Source organism: Trematomus bernacchii, unplaced genomic scaffold, assembly GCF_902827165.1.
Source record: "Trematomus bernacchii unplaced genomic scaffold, fTreBer1.1, whole genome shotgun sequence".
NCBI classification, from domain to species: domain Eukaryota; kingdom Metazoa; phylum Chordata; class Actinopteri; order Perciformes; family Nototheniidae; genus Trematomus; species Trematomus bernacchii.
The window spans coordinates 147,914-166,445 of NW_022987648.1; the positions used below are offsets into that span (position 1 = coordinate 147,914).

General features: G+C 39.4%; 1 long non-coding RNA gene across 1 annotated transcript; it reads right to left on the reverse strand.

Annotated features, from left to right (window-relative positions):
- Window positions 1–584: 584 nt before the first annotated feature.
- LOC117485963 lies at window positions 585–12,944 on the reverse strand. The gene is made up of 2 exons (XR_004556252.1): window positions 12,880–12,944; window positions 585–623 (listed from the first exon to the last, which is right to left on the reverse strand). It is a non-coding gene; the product is annotated as an uncharacterized LOC117485963 (long non-coding RNA).
- Window positions 12,945–18,532: the final 5,588 nt, after the last annotated feature.

Genomic DNA, 18,532 nt, shown 5'->3' on the forward strand with positions numbered 1-18,532 from the left:
GATGGAAGTTTTCAAATCACAATGGAGACTCATCACGGAGGTGATGAGTCCACTCACCATGCACTTTGGGTCGGCCTTGGTCAAGCCCTTTTGACCCCACCAGCCTGGTTCTCGTAAAAGTAAAATGACACCATTGAATGTAACGGGAGTTGACAGGGTACTCACGCCTCACGAGTGCCTATTTTTTCACTTTTCCCCCTATTTTATGAATTTTTCTTCTCCAGTTCCTTCTACCAGGGACATTGCCCGGTCTCGGGTGTCCCCCCACGGCCTGTGTCCAGCCATTTCCCCCCCCCCCACTCATCCATATATTAACAGATTTTGACAATTTTTGTTGCATTTTTCTCCTCTCCTCTCACTGATCGAATGTCAAACGTGACCCACCATCGGAGGGGCCTCCACCGGCCCGGCCTAGTGCAGGTGCTCTGGCGGTCGGTTCCTCCGAACTGCGGGTTCGACTCTGATGGCTGGGAGGGTGTGCTGCGTTGGGGTGGGGGACTTCCCCCACTCTGCGTGTCTCTTCCTTCCCAGGCCGGCCAATATGAAGCGTGACCAAGATGCACCGTCTGACTCAGGGGTCCCACCACGGGTCCCGCAGCGGGGTGGAGGTTCCCGGCTGGAACCTATTGGTTTCTGCTGATTCTCTCGCGTCCAGGAAGAAGTTTAAAGATTAAGAGACAAATGAGTCTCTGTAAGGGTTCAAATTGGTTACTTTAATTTAAGCAGCGTGAGTAGTATTACATATCCCGCTTCAATCTCATTAGTATGCATAAAAAAGTGACAGGTCACACCTTCTAAGTCCCGCCCCCTAATTATGTTAATGACCCCCCTTTGATATGCTAATGAGCCCCTTTGTTCGAGGTGTTATCGCGTACAGGTGTTACATCCCCCCCGGTAGCCCTCAGCCCACCCCCCTCCCCCTCACATACAGGTGTTACATCCTCCCCGTAGCCCCCACCCTTCTCAGCCCCCACCCCGCTCAGCCCCCACCCTCTCAACCCACCCCTCCTCCCCCCTTACAGCAGGTTTCACATCCGCCCTCCCAGCCCCCAACCCTCTCAGCCCCCACCTCCCTCAACCCACCCCCCTCCTCATCCCCCTCCTGTCCGGTCAGCAGGGCCGTTACAGTTTAAATCTTACGGACAAAATTAGATATGATTCGATATTAAACAAACTAATTATAGTAGATTAATTAACTATTCAAACGTGTACAGTAATTTACAATAACACGGGAATAATAAAACGGGGGCGCTCTCCCTCCTCTCATGACAACACGCCAGTATCATGCAGCTCGCGGGTCCAATAATGAGTGACTCGACAGTAAAACTAAAACATATCTATAAATAGTTTAGGTAGTTTGAGAGGTAATTAAAATAGCTACGTGTGATATCTACGAGTGTGTTTTGTTCCGCTCACCGCATGCAGAGATGCATGTCGAATAGTCCGCAGCACCGGAACTCCCCCGTCAGCAACAGCGGGTCTCTCCCGTCAGATTAGACTTTACTAGCGTTTATGTCCATGCGCAATCAGCCCATACAGGACATCTTTTGTCTGTCACACACTATTCTTGTATGTCACATAAGAGGTGCAACTGATGCGGTATTGCGCTAAAGGGGATATCATTCTGGCCGGAGAGATTTCCCTACACACACACACACACACACACACACACACACACACACACACACACACACACACACACACACACACACACACACACAGGGAGAAGCCACAAGGTCTGACTCATTGAAAGTCTCTCTGAAGAGGTTAACAATAGTTTAAAGATCTTAATGACCCTGGGATATTTTGGTTTTTTCTTTATGTTTAATTACATCACCCGTTAATAAAATAATCCTTATATGAAGTTATATGAGATTAGAAATAGCTGTAGGTTTAGAGGAAAGAGAAGATTTTTTATTTTTTAAATGTGCTCACCACAGATGTTAGCTGTAAAAAACACTTAAGAATGCACAGACTTGACGGTGTGACCCGAATTGGCTCTTGCCATGTCCTCCCCCCCCCCCCCCCCCACACACACACACACACACACACACACACACACACACACACACACACACACACACACACACACACACAACGGGGGCGCTCTCCCTCCTCTCACGACAACACGCCAGTATCATGCAGCTCGCGGGTCCAATAATGAGTGACTCGACAGTAAAACTAAAACATATCTATAAATAGTTTAGGTAGTTTGAGAGGTAATTAAAATAGCTACGTGTGATATCTACGAGTGTGTTTTGTTCCGCTCACCGCATGCAGAGATGCATGTCGAATAGTCCGCAGCACCGGAACTCCCCCGTCAGCAACAGCGGGTCTCTCCCGTCAGATTAGACTTTACTAGCGTTTATGTCCATGCGCAATCAGCCCATACAGGACATCAGAACATACCTGCGCAGCACTCCACCACGTCTTGGCTATGGCTTCATGGCCTTCACTGTCCTCTCCCTTTGAGTTTTTTCAAAGGCTGGGATACATTTTTCCAACTGATCACTTGTTACCTGGTGACAAACATATGGTTATATAACCTTAAAGAACTAACAAAAAAGAATTAAGTATTTGCAATGCATAAACATAGAAGTTATCACTGTCATATTATGATCACTTAATGTAAGTAAGTTTAAGTAAAACTAACACAAGTCAATATTATTCACCTGGGCATTAGTGGGCTTGAGGGTCTCAGGGAGCGTGGACAAAGTGACTTGTCTCTGTATTTGAGGATTCTCAGTGCAGGCACTAACAGGAAGCTGCTGTGCATTAGTGGAGAGTCCTCTGAAGGCAGCTGTTATTTCATTCACACACTCATCTGTTACCTGCTGACTCCTCATAGTAAGTCTAGCCAAGTCAGCTGTTAAGTTGTCCATACCATCGCTTGATAACTGGTAACTTTTGATTGACAGTCCAGCCATGGCAGCTGCCAACTCGTCCATATAATTCTTAAGAACGTGGTGACAATACTACAAAAAAGTGTATATATTGGGTCAGTTAACCTTGAAGAGCTAAACAGTTCAAGTGGTAAGTAACTAAGTATTTGCAATGAATAAACATAGAAATGATCACTGTCATATTATATAATCACTTAATATGGAGATAAGTAAAACTGACACAGACAGTTTAAACTGCTTGTTAAAACGCTATTGCTTATTGTATTTTCTCAGCACACTAACATAAATAAGGATGTATAATATAAAAAACTAGAAAACGATATAGTATTTTCAAGTCTTACTTTAGTATGGTAAAATTAAGAATAAGTCAAATTAAAGTGTGTCATGATTTTCCGTAAAAAAGTCAAGTATAGTTTGTCAAAAGAATATGAAAAAAAAATCATTTTGTAGAGTAGTATGTTGAAAATCTCAGTGTTTAACTGAACACACCTACATGTGATAACGCCTCGAACAAAGGGGGTAATTAGCATACAAAGGGGGGTCACTAGCATCAGTGGGGGAAAGGTGCTACGGGAATGAACTTTGAGGAGGGGGAACTTGTAAGAATTTCCAGCTTTTGAAGACAATTATATGGTACCCGTCCTTACAGCTAAACAAATCCTATGCCAGGTATTCAACAGACCACAAGAAGCACAAGAAGTCCCAGAAAGGATTACATTCAGAGCTAATAATGGTGAAACCAAAGAAGAAGCAAAGCAGATTATAATCGTTGCGGGTGAAAGGATAGAGAATTTGCAAGTGATGTTAATGCACTTATCTGATATAAAAAATGCATTCATTTACTTCCAAGAGACCCCTAAACATCTACTTGGGCAATGTGAATTGAACGATAAACCGATAACTGTAAATGAAACGCGGAGAGAGGCAGCAGTGCAAATCGTTAAGTCTATTACCTTGTATGCACTACGACATTAACTTGGTCAAATGTAATATGTCTTTCTGAAGATGTGGCGAATGGTGTGTTTTTCAATTAAACAACCATAACAAATGAAAATGTGTTTTATTTTTTGCTTTCATATATAGGAATAGTATTAACTCCTCTGACTAAACTGTGCTAAAATAAGACGTTTCACTGTTAAATTTAAAAAAAAATGGAAGTAGAAAATCGAGATAATGATGAGGCTCGTTATGTATCCAGTAACTATGAACAGCAGTTTGAAAATGTTATTTAACCCTTTAACTCTAATTGACAAATCTAAAATAGCCTCTAGCTTATCTATAAGTTTGTGATTTTAACACTTATTCACTGACACAAGGCAGATTTTGGCTTTTTTCTCATGCCAAGATACTTTTAGACACACTTTGAGGTATGCAAAACCTTAAAACTAGAAAATGAAGTACATTGTCTGATTAGATTTTTTCTTAAAGACTGTTTCTCTAAAAGGCAAGTTTTGTGATTTTTAACACTTATTTACTTTTTTTTCTCTTTTCTTGTGTTACCAAGATACTTTTAGATACACTTTTGATGTATGCAACACTTAACAAAAGGGTATAATATGAAGTACTTTGTAAGGAATGGGGGTTTCTTTAATACCCCGTTTTTTATTTTTAAAAACACTTGTACAGTTAAATAATGTAGGTTTTCTCTGATATTTTAGTTATTTTCAGCTACCAAGATACTTTTTTGAAACACTTTAATGTAGGAACATTTGGCAACTGGTAGAATGTCAATTATTTTGTAATAAAATGTATTTTCTTAAAGACTGTGACTCTAAAAGGGGAAGTTTTTTTTTTTTTTTTCTCCCGTTGTCTTTCACTTACTTTTTGGATACAGTTTTATGTATGACAACTTTACAACTGGTAGAAAGTTAAGTACTTTTTCTGAACAGATTTTCTTTAAGACTGTGACTCTTAAAGGTAAGACAATCCAGTTTTATGGAAGTAACTTAAATTATTTTTTTTTTTGTTTTTTCTCCTACAAAGATACTTATAGTTACACTTTAATGGATGCAAAACTTTATAACTTGGTAAAATATTCATTATTTTGTAATGAATTGAGTTTTCTTTTTTGTTTTTGTTTTTCAACATACTATTGTACACAATGACTTTTCCATATATATATATATATTTTTCTTTTTTTTTTTTTTTCAGACATACTATACTTTTGACTTTTTCCGTAAAATCGTGACAAACTATTACTTATTCTTACATTCGACCTCTTGCTGCTTGGTTGGAAATGATAGATGAAAAAGCTACAAAGCTTAAAGAACTTTTCTAAAAACTCTCAATTCTACAGATGACTCCCCCCACTCAACGCAATAAGTCCACCCCCCACTCAGCAAATCATCTAAAACGAAGGACCCCACTAAGACGCCCGTTGAAAACTAGCCAGGGATCTGAGAAAAACCAAGTCTCCTCCCGCGAGATGCAGCCAGGAACAAACTCCTGGACTACTATCATCCCCAGCATTGTGGACACCCAAATCTTGCAATACTATAGCTGCTGATGTTACTCCTGGGGCCAAGACGTCTCTGTTTTTGAACATAGTGAAATCGGAGTTGGTTGATATTCTGGAGAGGGTGCTGCATCGGTACAGAGAAGAAATCTGCAATGGATCCCGAGTCAGTCACCCCAGCCAGAGGCAACACGATTGTGTGAATGACATTCCAGAATATTTCTTCAGAAACAATTACAACGCGTTAATGAAAAAGACTTTGGCTCGCCGACTTCATTACTGCGATTGACCAGAGTCTTAATGATATAAACATTTACATAGCTGAATGAAGGATCCAAGGCGCTTCGTAGGCTTTTCTGCACAATCTCAAAACTGCAGACGCCTCAAGGAGAGACTTGAAAAGATCCACGCCGAGCTGGATGGAGAGGAAGAAGACTAATAACCAGCGGTTGATTTGAAGCCGGGGATTTTTTCGATACTTTGACTTTTCTTTAAAGTAAAATAAAAATGGGTAACTACTATGGAAAACAATCTGTATTTATCTATCAGAATGCAGTCAATACCTGTTTAATAAGTGTGTTGTTGATGACGATTGAAAACAGAATGAGTAGTGATCCCCGTGTAAACAGAACGGCTGAAGTTTGTAAACTAGAAGACATTTTGGATATCGTTCATTCTGGCAGTACTATTCCGGGTCATTGGGAAACGATTGTAAACGAAACATTTAAAGTGGTACTGGAATCTTCATTTTCCGAAACATTCTGTAACATTACCGAAGAAATGAAACAAACACCAAAAGTGTATCATGTGCTCGCATTGTATGCTCTGTTTGTAGATGTAATGCATCTTTGTGTCAAAAACAGCATACACATGAATACTTTGGCCGAAGTGCAAAAACTCCATTATAATATTTCCCTTCATCTGGGGGATTCTATGCTGGAGAAGATCCTGGGGATGTTGCAATCAGTATAAATGTATTATTGATTCCTATGGGGTGAAAACAATAAATTGTAAATATGAAATTCTGCAAATAAAAAAAGTGTTTTTTACATTTAAAAAAAAACTGTTGTCTTCAAATCATAGTATAGTATTTCCTACATAGCATTTTAAAAAAGAGTCACAGTGTAGAATGTCCAAACATTTAATTTAAAAGTACTAGTATAGTATGTTAAAAGTATCTTGAAAAAAGTCCAAGTATAGTATGTAGTTAAGAAATATATTATATAGTTTTGTCTGCAATGTCAGTATAGGATCTCTAATAAAAAAATAAAAAAATGAGAAAAAGTCATAGTATAGTTTGACAAAAAGATCCTGAAAAAGTCATGACACTGTGTGTTGAAATGGTTTTGAATAAACACATCAGTATTTTAAAAAGTAAAATTGTATCAAGTGCATCAGACAACTCAAATTACTCCATTTGAACCATATTATAAATAAGTAAAGAATGGTCATAGTATATAGCAGGGGTGTTTAATAGTTTTTTGTGTGTCGGTGTTTCAGTGTTTCAGTGTTTCAGTGTTTCTGTGTTTCAGTGTTTCAGTGTTTTGTGTTTTTGTGTGTCAGTATTTCAGTGTTTCAGTGTTTCAGTGTTTTTGTGTGTCAGTGCTTTCAGTGTTTCAGTATTTCAGTGTTTTGTGTTTCAGTGTTTCAGTGTTTTGTGTGTCAGTGTTTCAGTGTTTCAGTGTTTCAGTGTTTTGTGTGTCAGTGTGTCAGTGTTTACAGCCTTTCTTTGCTCTGATCAATCCCCAGGGATCCTCCCCTGGAAGGAATATAGCAGGATGAGAGAAAAACATTTAAAAAACGTATCTTAGAAGTGGCTATAGCATTTGATGCAATTCTAAAAGATAGTCAGATTCCTAAAAAGTTACAAACGGATGCTGGAAAATAATTATTTAACAAGATTTTTGAAGCCTTGCTGAAGAAACAAATAATTATTTTCCAGCATCCGTTTGTAACTTTTTAGGAATCTGACTATCTTTTAGAATTGCATCAAATGCTATAGCCACTTCTAAGATACGTTTTTTAAATGTTTTTCTCTCATCCTGCTATATTCCTTCCAGGGGAGGATCCAGCTATGTAAATGTTTATATCATTAAGACTCTGGTCAATCGCAGTAATGAAGTCGGCGAGCCAAAGTCTTTTTCATTAACGCGTTGTAATTGTTTCTGAAGAAATATTCTGGAATGTCATTCACACAATCGTGTTGCCTCTGGCTGGGGTGACTGACTCGGGATCCATTGCAGATTTCTTCTCTGTACCGATGCAGCACCCTCTCCAGAATATCAACCAACTCCGATTTCACTATGTTCAAAAACAGAGACGTCTTGGCCCCAGGAGTAACATCAGCAGCTATAGTATTGCAAGATTTGGGTGTCCACAATGCTGGGGACGATAGTAGTCCAGGAGTTTGTTCCTGGCTGCATCTCGCGGGAGGAGACTTGGTTTTTCTCAGATCCCTGGCTAGTTTTCAACGGGCGTCTTAGTGGGGTCCTTCGTTTTAGATGATTTGCTGAGTGGGGGGTGGACTTATTGCGTTGAGTGGGGGGAGTCATCTGTAGAATTGAGAGTTTTTAGAAAAGTTCTTTAAGCTTTGTAGCTTTTTCATCTATCATTTCCAACCAAGCAGCAAGAGGTCGAATGTAAGAATAAGTAATAGTTTGTCACGATTTTACGGAAAAAGTCAAAAGTATAGTATGTCTGAAAAAAAAAAAAAAAAAAAAAAAAATATATATATATGGAAAAGTCATTGTGTACAATAGTATGTTGAAAAGCAAAAACAAAAAAGAAAACTCAATTCATTACAAAATAATGAATATTTTACCAAGTTATAAAGTTTTGCATCCATTAAAGTGTAACTATAAGTATCTTTGTAGGAGAAAAAACAAAAAAAAAAATAATTTAAGTTACTTCCATAAAACTGGATTGTCTTACCTTTAAGAGTCACAGTCTTAAAGAAAATCTGTTCAGAAAAAGTACTTAACTTTCTACCAGTTGTAAAGTTGTCATACATAAAACTGTATCCAAAAAGTAAGTGAAAGACAACGGGAGAAAAAAAAAAAAAACTTCCCCTTTTAGAGTCACAGTCTTTAAGAAAATACATTTTATTACAAAATAATTGACATTCTACCAGTTGCCAAATGTTCCTACATTAAAGTGTTTCAAAAAAGTATCTTGGTAGCTGAAAATAACTAAAATATCAGAGAAAACCTACATTATTTAACTGTACAAGTGTTTTTAAAAATAAAAAACGGGGTATTAAAGAAACCCCCATTCCTTACAAAGTACTTCATATTATACCCTTTTGTTAAGTGTTGCATACATCAAAAGTGTATCTAAAAGTATCTTGGTAACACAAGAAAAGAGAAAAAAAAGTAAATAAGTGTTAAAAATCACAAAACTTGCCTTTTAGAGAAACAGTCTTTAAGAAAAATCTAATCAGACAATGTACTTCATTTTCTAGTTTTAAGGTTTTGCATACCTCAAAGTGTGTCTAAAAGTATCTTGGCATGAGAAAAAAGCCAAAATCTGCCTTGTGTCAGTGAATAAGTGTTAAAATCACAAATTTATAGATAAGCTAGAGGCTATTTTAGATTTGTCAATTAGAGTTAAAGGGTTAAATAACATTTTCAAACTGCTGTTCATAGTTACTGGATACATAACGAGCCTCATCATTATCTCGATTTTCTACTTCCATTTTTTTTTAAATTTAACAGTGAAACGTCTTATTTTAGCACAGTCTAGTCAGAGGAGTTAATACTATTCCTATATATGAAAGCAAAAAATAAAACACATTTTCATTTGTTATGGTTGTTTAATTGAAAAACACACCATTCGCCACATCTTCAGAAAGACATATTACATTTGACCAAGTTAATGTCGTAGTGCATACAAGGTAATAGACTTAACGATTTGCACTGCTGCCTCTCTCCGCGTTTCATTTACAGTTATCGGTTTATCGTTCAATTCACATTGCCCAAGTAGATGTTTAGGGGTCTCTTGGAAGTAAATGAATGCATTTTTTATATCAGATAAGTGCATTAACATCACTTGCAAATTCTCTATCCTTTCACCCGCAACGATTATAATCTGCTTTGCTTCTTCTTTGGTTTCACCATTATTAGCTCTGAATGTAATCCTTTCTGGGACTTCTTGTGCTTCTTGTGGTCTGTTGAATACCTGGCATAGGATTTGTTTAGCTGTAAGGACGGGTACCATATAATTGTCTTCAAAAGCTGGAAATTCTTACAAGTTCCCCCTCCTCAAAGTTCATTCCCGTAGCACCTTTCCCCCACTGATGCTAGTGACCCCCCTTTGTATGCTAATTACCCCCTTTGTTCGAGGCGTTATCACATGTAGGTGTGTTCAGTTAAACACTGAGATTTTCAACATACTACTCTACAAAATGATTTTTTTTTCATATTCTTTTGACAAACTATACTTGACTTTTTTACGGAAAATCATGACACACTTTAATTTGACTTATTCTTAATTTTACCATACTAAAGTAAGACTTGAAAATACTATATCGTTTTCTAGTTTTTTATATTATACATCCTTATTTATGTTAGTGTGCTGAGAAAACACAATAAGCAATAGCGTTTTAACAAGCAGTTTAAACTGTCTGTGTCAGTTTTACTTATCTCCATATTAAGTGATTATATAATATGACAGTGATCATTTCTATGTTTATTCATTGCAAATACTTAGTTACTTACCACTTGAACTGTTTAGCTCTTCAAGGTTAACTGACCCAATATATACACTTTTTTGTAGTATTGTCACCACGTTCTTAAGAATTATATGGACGAGTTGGCAGCTGCCATGGCTGGACTGTCAATCAAAAGTTACCAGTTATCAAGCGATGGTATGGACAACTTAACAGCTGACTTGGCTAGACTTACTATGAGGAGTCAGCAGGTAACAGATGAGTGTGTGAATGAAATAACAGCTGCCTTCAGAGGACTCTCCACTAATGCACAGCAGCTTCCTGTTAGTGCCTGCACTGAGAATCCTCAAATACAGAGACAAGTCACTTTGTCCACGCTCCCTGAGACCCTCAAGCCCACTAATGCCCAGGTGAATAATATTGACTTGTGTTAGTTTTACTTAAACTTACTTACATTAAGTGATCATAATATGACAGTGATAACTTCTATGTTTATGCATTGCAAATACTTAATTCTTTTTTGTTAGTTCTTTAAGGTTATATAACCATATGTTTGTCACCAGGTAACAAGTGATCAGTTGGAAAAATGTATCCCAGCCTTTGAAAAAACTCAAAGGGAGAGGACAGTGAAGGCCATGAAGCCATAGCCAAGACGTGGTGGAGTGCTGCGCAGGTATGTTCTGATGTCCTGTATGGGCTGATTGCGCATGGACATAAACGCTAGTAAAGTCTAATCTGACGGGAGAGACCCGCTGTTGCTGACGGGGGAGTTCCGGTGCTGCGGACTATTCGACATGCATCTCTGCATGCGGTGAGCGGAACAAAACACACTCGTAGATATCACACGTAGCTATTTTAATTACCTCTCAAACTACCTAAACTATTTATAGATATGTTTTAGTTTTACTGTCGAGTCACTCATTATTGGACCCGCGAGCTGCATGATACTGGCGTGTTGTCGTGAGAGGAGGGAGAGCGCCCCCGTTGTGTGTGTGTGTGTGTGTGTGTGTGTGTGTGTGTGTGTGTGTGTGTGTGTGGGGGGGGGGGGGGGGGGAGGACATGGCAAGAGCCAATTCGGGTCACACCGTCAAGTCTGTGCATTCTTAAGTGTTTTTTACAGCTAACATCTGTGGTGAGCACATTTAAAAAATAAAAAATCTTCTCTTTCCTCCAAACCTACAGCTATTTCTAATCTCATATAACTTCATATAAGGATTATTTTATTAACGGGTGATGTAATTAAACATAAAGAAAAAACCAAAATATCCCAGGGTCATTAAGATCTTTAAACTATTGTTAACCTCTTCAGAGAGACTTTCAATGAGTCAGACCTTGTGGCTTCTCCCTGTGTGTGTGTGTGTGTGTGTGTGTGTGTGTGTGTGTGTGTGTGTGTGTGTGTGTGTGTGTGTGTGTGTGTGTGTGTAGGGAAATCTCTCCGGCCAGAATGATATCCCCTTTAGCGCAATACCGCATCAGTTGCACCTCTTATGTGACATACAAGAATAGTGTGTGACAGACAAAAGATGTCCTGTATGGGCTGATTGCGCATGGACATAAACGCTAGTAAAGTCTAATCTGACGGGAGAGACCCGCTGTTGCTGACGGGGGAGTTCCGGTGCTGCGGACTATTCGACATGCATCTCTGCATGCGGTGAGCGGAACAAAACACACTCGTAGATATCACACGTAGCTATTTTAATTACCTCTCAAACTACCTAAACTATTTATAGATATGTTTTAGTTTTACTGTCGAGTCACTCATTATTGGACCCGCGAGCTGCATGATACTGGCGTGTTGTCATGAGAGGAGGGAGAGCGCCCCCGTTTTATTATTCCCGTGTTATTGTAAATTACTGTACACGTTTGAATAGTTAATTAATCTACTATAATTAGTTTGTTTAATATCGAATCATATCTAATTTTGTCCGTAAGATTTAAACTGTAACGGCCCTGCTGACCGGACAGGAGGGGGATGAGGAGGGGGGTGGGTTGAGGGAGGTGGGGGCTGAGAGGGGTGGGGGCTGGGAGGGCGGATGTGAAACCTGCTGTAAGGGGGGAGGAGGGGTGGGTTGAGAGGGTGGGGGCTGAGCGGGGTGGGGGCTGAGAAGGGTGGGGGCTACGGGGAGGATGTAACACCTGTATGTGAGGGGGAGGGGGGTGGGCTGAGGGGGGTGGGGGCTACCGGGGGGGATGTAACACCTGTACGCGATAACACCTCGAACAAAGGGGCTCATTAGCATATCAAAGGGGGGTCATTAACATAATTAGGGGGCGGGACTTAGAAGGTGTGACCTGTCACTTTTTTATGCATACTAATGAGATTGAAGCGGGATATGTAATACTACTAGCGTGGTAGTGAAACAAACAAAGGGTAGTTGGGGAGACAAAAGCAGATGTTGTCCCGCAGCTGGTACCAAGGCAAGAGAGCGAGCTCACGTTGATTCTCCCTCTTGCATCTCTCCTTCGCTCCTCCTCTCTGGGGGCTGTGACGTAGGGGGCCGCCCACCTCGATCTTCAATGTCCGAGATCGCGCATAACAGAGGATTTCGACATTTTGTATTCATTGCTCACTTCCACACGCCTTTTCTCCTCCTACTCTCTTTCATGACTTTTTATTTAATGCATTATAATGGCTGTAATCGTTACTCTCGTAATACCGGAAATGGTCATTATTTAACGGCTGAGATCGTTAGTACTGTAGCACAGGAAGTCGTCATTGTTGTCAACGTCTTTAGATACAGCTTTTCAAAATAAACTTTACTCTGAACTGTTTTCAGAATAAAACAGTTTTTAAAGCTTACTATGTGTTTACGCTAAATTACATCATTGAATATTGATTTTAATTTCTAACAAACCTCCCCACCTCCGCCGCGGTGCACCCGGCAAACACGGTTGTTTCTCGAACCCTCCACTGTTGTCTATATATATATATATATATATATATACATATGTTATAAGTGTCAGTACGATTTTATTTTGTATTTGCGTGCATTTCCTGTTCGGAAAGTGGCGCTGTACTGATAGTGGCGATTTTATTTTGTAATTCTTAGCGTGCATGCACTTCCTGTCCTGAGAGTGGAGGTGTCCTCAGAGTGGAGGTGTCCTGAGACTGGCGTCTGCAGGCAGGCTCCCATGAAATAATTAAACAAGCGAGTGCCTGTTTTTCCTGGCCAAGGTCAGGTTTCTTGAACACACACGAGCCTAACGTGTCATCACGTGGTATATGTGTAGTGTTGACGGAGAGCACCGGAATGCGGCTCCGGCACTTCAGAAATGTCAGTACGCATAAGGAGCTGTACACATGCCACAGCTTTTGCGTGGCTGTGTCATTAGTAAACATTACTATGTAAAAGGTTGCTTTCAATGAGGAGTAGAAGATAATCAAAAATAGAAGGAACAATATTAAATTAACATAGCCGGCATTTTATTAAACATTAAAAAACACAGCCACCCCTCACCTACCCCAATGTCTATCAACTGTTTCAACCTACACAAAGTTGAAATAGGAATAAAATGAATAAACAAGACAAACAATTCGAGCTCTGAAAATAAACAATCGAATAATAATAATAATCGAACCCGGGTAGTCTGTAGTTTCTCTGGTGATCCAATGATTATAAGTGTCAGGACCTCGACACAAACTGATGGACCCAAATGCACGACCCAGAGACAAAGTCTTGAATGTAAGAAAAATGTATCTTTTATTTCAAAGATCAGGTAATTCCTTTCAACAGAATGGGTACGGGAATTAACAAAAAACGCTCACAAGGAGGAAAAAACTATGCATAACAAAGAGAACTTGCCCTCCTCGGGCATTTTTGTACATTTTTCCTGACTTTTTTTTTTGATTTGGTAATCATTTCAGCTGTGTTACAGCTTTTGGCATGGATTTTTGCAAGAAGTCTTCTTTTGAGTCAAATTTTTAAAATCCAATGTCGTTTACTCTTACATGTTTTGGATACTCTCGTGATGCATTTTGCACCCTCTGGACACCTTCGTGGCAAAAATGTACATGCCCATGATAACTGCTATTAAATCCTCATACATCAATATTATTTTCTACTTTTTTTTCATGAATCACTTAAACAACTTCTAACGTACTCAAAACTACTAAATCATTGGCAGGATTTTAACCCTTTAAACGCCTGTTTCATTATTTTAATTATTTCATTTATCTCAAAAATGCCTCATTGACTTCCATTCAGACCACATTTTTTGATCTCACTGCCATTGCAGTATAAAACCATGCATTTTGTAATTTAATTTCATTTAGAAGAAAGGTAGTGATATTTGATATTCTACTCTATTCCACCAGATTAAACCATTTTCCCACTGTAGGCCGATGCATGATATTCTTAAATTTTTGCCAGTTATATTATGGAGTCGTGTGACTACCAGGGGGCCCCGAGAGTGCGTATGTGTGTGTGTGTGGGTGTGTGTGTGTGTGTGTATGTGTGTGTGTGTATATATGTGTATATGTGTGTGTGTGTGTGTGTGTGTGTGTGTGTGTGTGTGTGTGTGTGTGTGTGTGTGCGTGCGTGTGTGTGTGTGTGTGTGTGTGTGTGTGTGTGTGTGTGTGTGCGTGTGTGTGTGTGTCATTTCCAGCAGCAGACCAGCAGGTCCTGCAGCATGTGACCTGGTGCTCTCTCAGGTGATAGAACAACTATTTTGTAGGCCTGTGCACAACCAGCACACACCTCTCCTCCCTCTCCGTGTGTGTGTGTGTCTGTGAGAATCTGTAAGCATGCACGGATCATTTCATGGGTAAAAAAAGGCCATCTTTTGAAGGATGTGTTTGATGTGTCTTTGAAGAGCTGCTTGATTGCTCAAAAACTTTCCAAATTGTCATGAAGCTGTTCATAACTGCTGTAGTGACAAGGCAAACGCAGGATGTGGAAGCAGGTAGAAGATGTTGGATGGTCTCCTTGCATCACCTCCATTTGCATGTACGGCATTGGCAGCTCCCAGCTCACCCAGAATTTCACCAACTGCTTCCGCTTGTCTTCAGTCACTGAATAAGGGAGATGTCAAAGAAAAAGAGGAGAACAACTGTTACATATACATCCAGAGGAGCATATAGACAAGCTCAGTCATAAAAACATTTCCCATGTGATATCTGAATATCTAATGCAGCATCACTGTACTAGGAGATCTGAAGTTGTTCATTTGCAAATGGATTGATAATTCATAACTCACTACAATATCTCTTTTATGATGTAGTAATGACTAAATGTTGTATAAGTATAGCAATATAAATAAGTATGAAGTATATACAGCAAATTGACTGTATAGAACCTAACAATTTCCTCTCATTCACCAATAACACATGCGCTCACCAATAGCCATCACGCAAGGTGCTGGCCTGAGCGTCACAAACAATGTAGACATGAGTCTTGCTTTTAACCCTTTTCACAGTTAAACAATAGAGCAGTTTGGCACATGTGTTGCAAGAAAAAAGTTAATAAATAGTTTTTATAAAAAACAAGTGATTTTTAACTAATGTTCTCCTGAAGCTTAGATGAAAAATGTTGCATAAGAATACAGTTGTGATATGGCTTTCAACATGTTCGATAATGAACTTGCAGATCCTCAGACAACCAGAAGAGCACAAAATCGAAATACCTGTCTCCACAAATTGCCGCAAGTAGCCAGCAATTCTGCATTTGATGGCAACAGGACATCCATCGTCATCTTCATTATTCCCTTCTCCAGGCCAGATGATGTTGTTTAGAACCATTTAAATGTAACATTCACAAATATTAAAAGAAAGCCAAAATGGGTACAATGTCAATTAATTGAAAAATATTAAAATTGTATCAATATAAAACAGAATACCTGAGCACTGCATTCAGCCTTAGATTGAGGTGGGAAGTGTAAGAGTCGGGAGGAGCTGATAATTTATTCCGGCAAATTACTCAGACCTACTAATTGACCTAACAGAAGTTATTGAGTCTATGTAAGTTTACTGCTTGGCTCAGATCCACCAACATCAGCAAAATCTCACCTCTATTAACTCTTGAAGAACCAGGTTCAATTAACTGCTGTTTCAATTCAGACGACCCTCTTAATCTGTTTAAGCGATCCCGAAGGATTTTGATATCAGTAAATGAGGTGTGGCCCTACCTAAGTGTGAGTGTGGCAGTGTGCAATCTTACCTTTGAAGCAGGAGAGGAGAGCACAGATGTCTTTTAAGTTGTCCCAGTCCAAAAGGTGGGATCAGTTTATTTGAAGAAAAATAGGTCCAAACTTATACAGGGTTTTTACCTTCTCTCGTTACAACATTATAATCATACTAAACATATCATGCTGGGGTTATTTTCTAATCTAAAACCTTAATTCATAGTTCACACATTAAAAGTTTTCCGACAAAATCCAAAAGGAATTTCCTCACAGATCGACGGGGTTAACATCCACACACTATGGCCTGACACATGTAAGAGGTCAGTTCCTTAAAATGTTCAGATTGAATTCTGACAGAACCCAGAGGGATTTCCTCATGGATCGAAGGTTCTAACATTCACAGCCTATAGCCCGACACATTAAGAGGTCAGCTCCTCAGAATGATCAGTTTTGAATTCCGACAGAACTCAGATGGATCGAAGGTTCTAACATTCACAACCTATAGTCCGACACATTAAGAGGTCAGCTCCTCAGAATGATCAGTTAGAAATCCCCTTAAAATGATAAGTTTGAATTCCGACAGAACCCATAGGGATCGAAGGTTCTAACATTCACAACCTATAGTCCGACACATTTAAGAGGTCAGCTCCTCAGAATGATCGGTTAGAAATCCTAGTTTTTAAAAACCTTCATCCAACCATTCACTCAGCATTCAATCCACAGAGATTTAAGCAATAGTTACCAAGTTTGAGAGAACCTTACCGAGGCGAAAACCCAGCTCTCCAGGGAGAGAGCTTTACCGGGAGAGAGTATACCAGGGGAACCCCCCCCCCCCTCTATCTCTCTCGTTTGCTCCCTCTCTGTCAGTGTCTTTATACTCAAAAACAGGATAGAAAAACCTAAAGACACCTCCTCCATACCCATATTTGTGGAAACTGGGCATGGCCTCTGATGTACAGGACTGGACATGACCAGACATATTCTCTGGCTATGGCATAAGACACACCTTCCCATGTTTGTGTAAAAAGGACATGACCCCTACTCTGCAGGACTTGCAAAATATTATCCTCAGCTATGACATAACCACCTTTTTGGGGCCTCAGTTAATTTTCACTAAGTCAGGAGCCCCCACTCCTTGTGCACCGCTGAGAGAAAAAAAAAAAAAAAGGAAGAAACTGTCCTCTCTCTTATCAGTGACACCCATAAACCATAATAGGCCTTACACACTCAATTTAACAAACCACTTGGTTTATACTGTAAATATAGAAAATCATAAAATATGAAGAATATAATTGATTATATTTGATTATAATTTACTTTCGTTTTAAGTATTCAACCTAATATGAAGATCTCAACAGAAGACAACGTCTACCACATCTGGTCTGGCTTCCAACAGTGGCCACAACATTGACTCTTGCAGTCCCTTCCTCAACTGTTTAATTTGTTACGTATGTTTAAGATAAAATAATTTTTCCTAAAACATCCACATTAGCATATGCACCAAGGATAGCTTACAATGCATGCTAGGCTAGTAAAGTATTGCACATTCAGCTGAACTAAGTTTATGGGGAAAAAAACACAATAAGCAATCCCTTTTCTTAATTATGTAAAACGTAGTGGTCATTTAACCTTACCGCATGCAGAAGGAGACTTTGTAGGAGCCAAGCTTGGTTGGTTTCTGTCAATACAGGAAGGTCCCAAGATAATGCCAAATCATTGACAGCTCCCCTCTGATGCTCTGTCAGCTCATTGTCTCCTCTCTCACCATTTGCCTTCTTGGAGCAATCAGCTAGAGAAAGCTTAATGGACAAAGTTGAAAAAGTTATACCACTATGGTGAAATGCTTTGATGTTTTAATGTGGCATTCATTCTATATTTTCCACCTCAAACCTACCAGCTGAATTGTTTCCCGGATGTCAATGTCTGCCACATCTTCCAACACTAGGGTTGCTGTCTCAGGGGAGCCACCGAGCAGCACATGCAGGACTGCTGGGCTTTACCTGTCAATGGAGGACCACTATGTAGAAAGGAGTGTCCAATCATCCTCCCAGCCATCTTGAACAAGTCACTCTGTACAAGCACTTGGGAGGTGCAGGGGATGAGGTGGTCAACCTGGCCCTCAAAAAGCAGAGTGCTGGTACCATGTCCTTCATTGACATAAACAAAAGCATAGGACAATATTTGTAAATATCAGTGATATTTTTATAGTGCTATATAAATAAAACTAAATTGAATTTAAACTTTGTCCAAATGACTTGCCAACATTTCCTTTGAATCCCTTGTGCAACTTGGTCATCATCATGCTTAAGAAATGGAGTTTCACGCCCTCACCAGTAGCTGCATCACCTACAAATTTAGAACATTTCAATGATAGCAAGGTATCTGAAA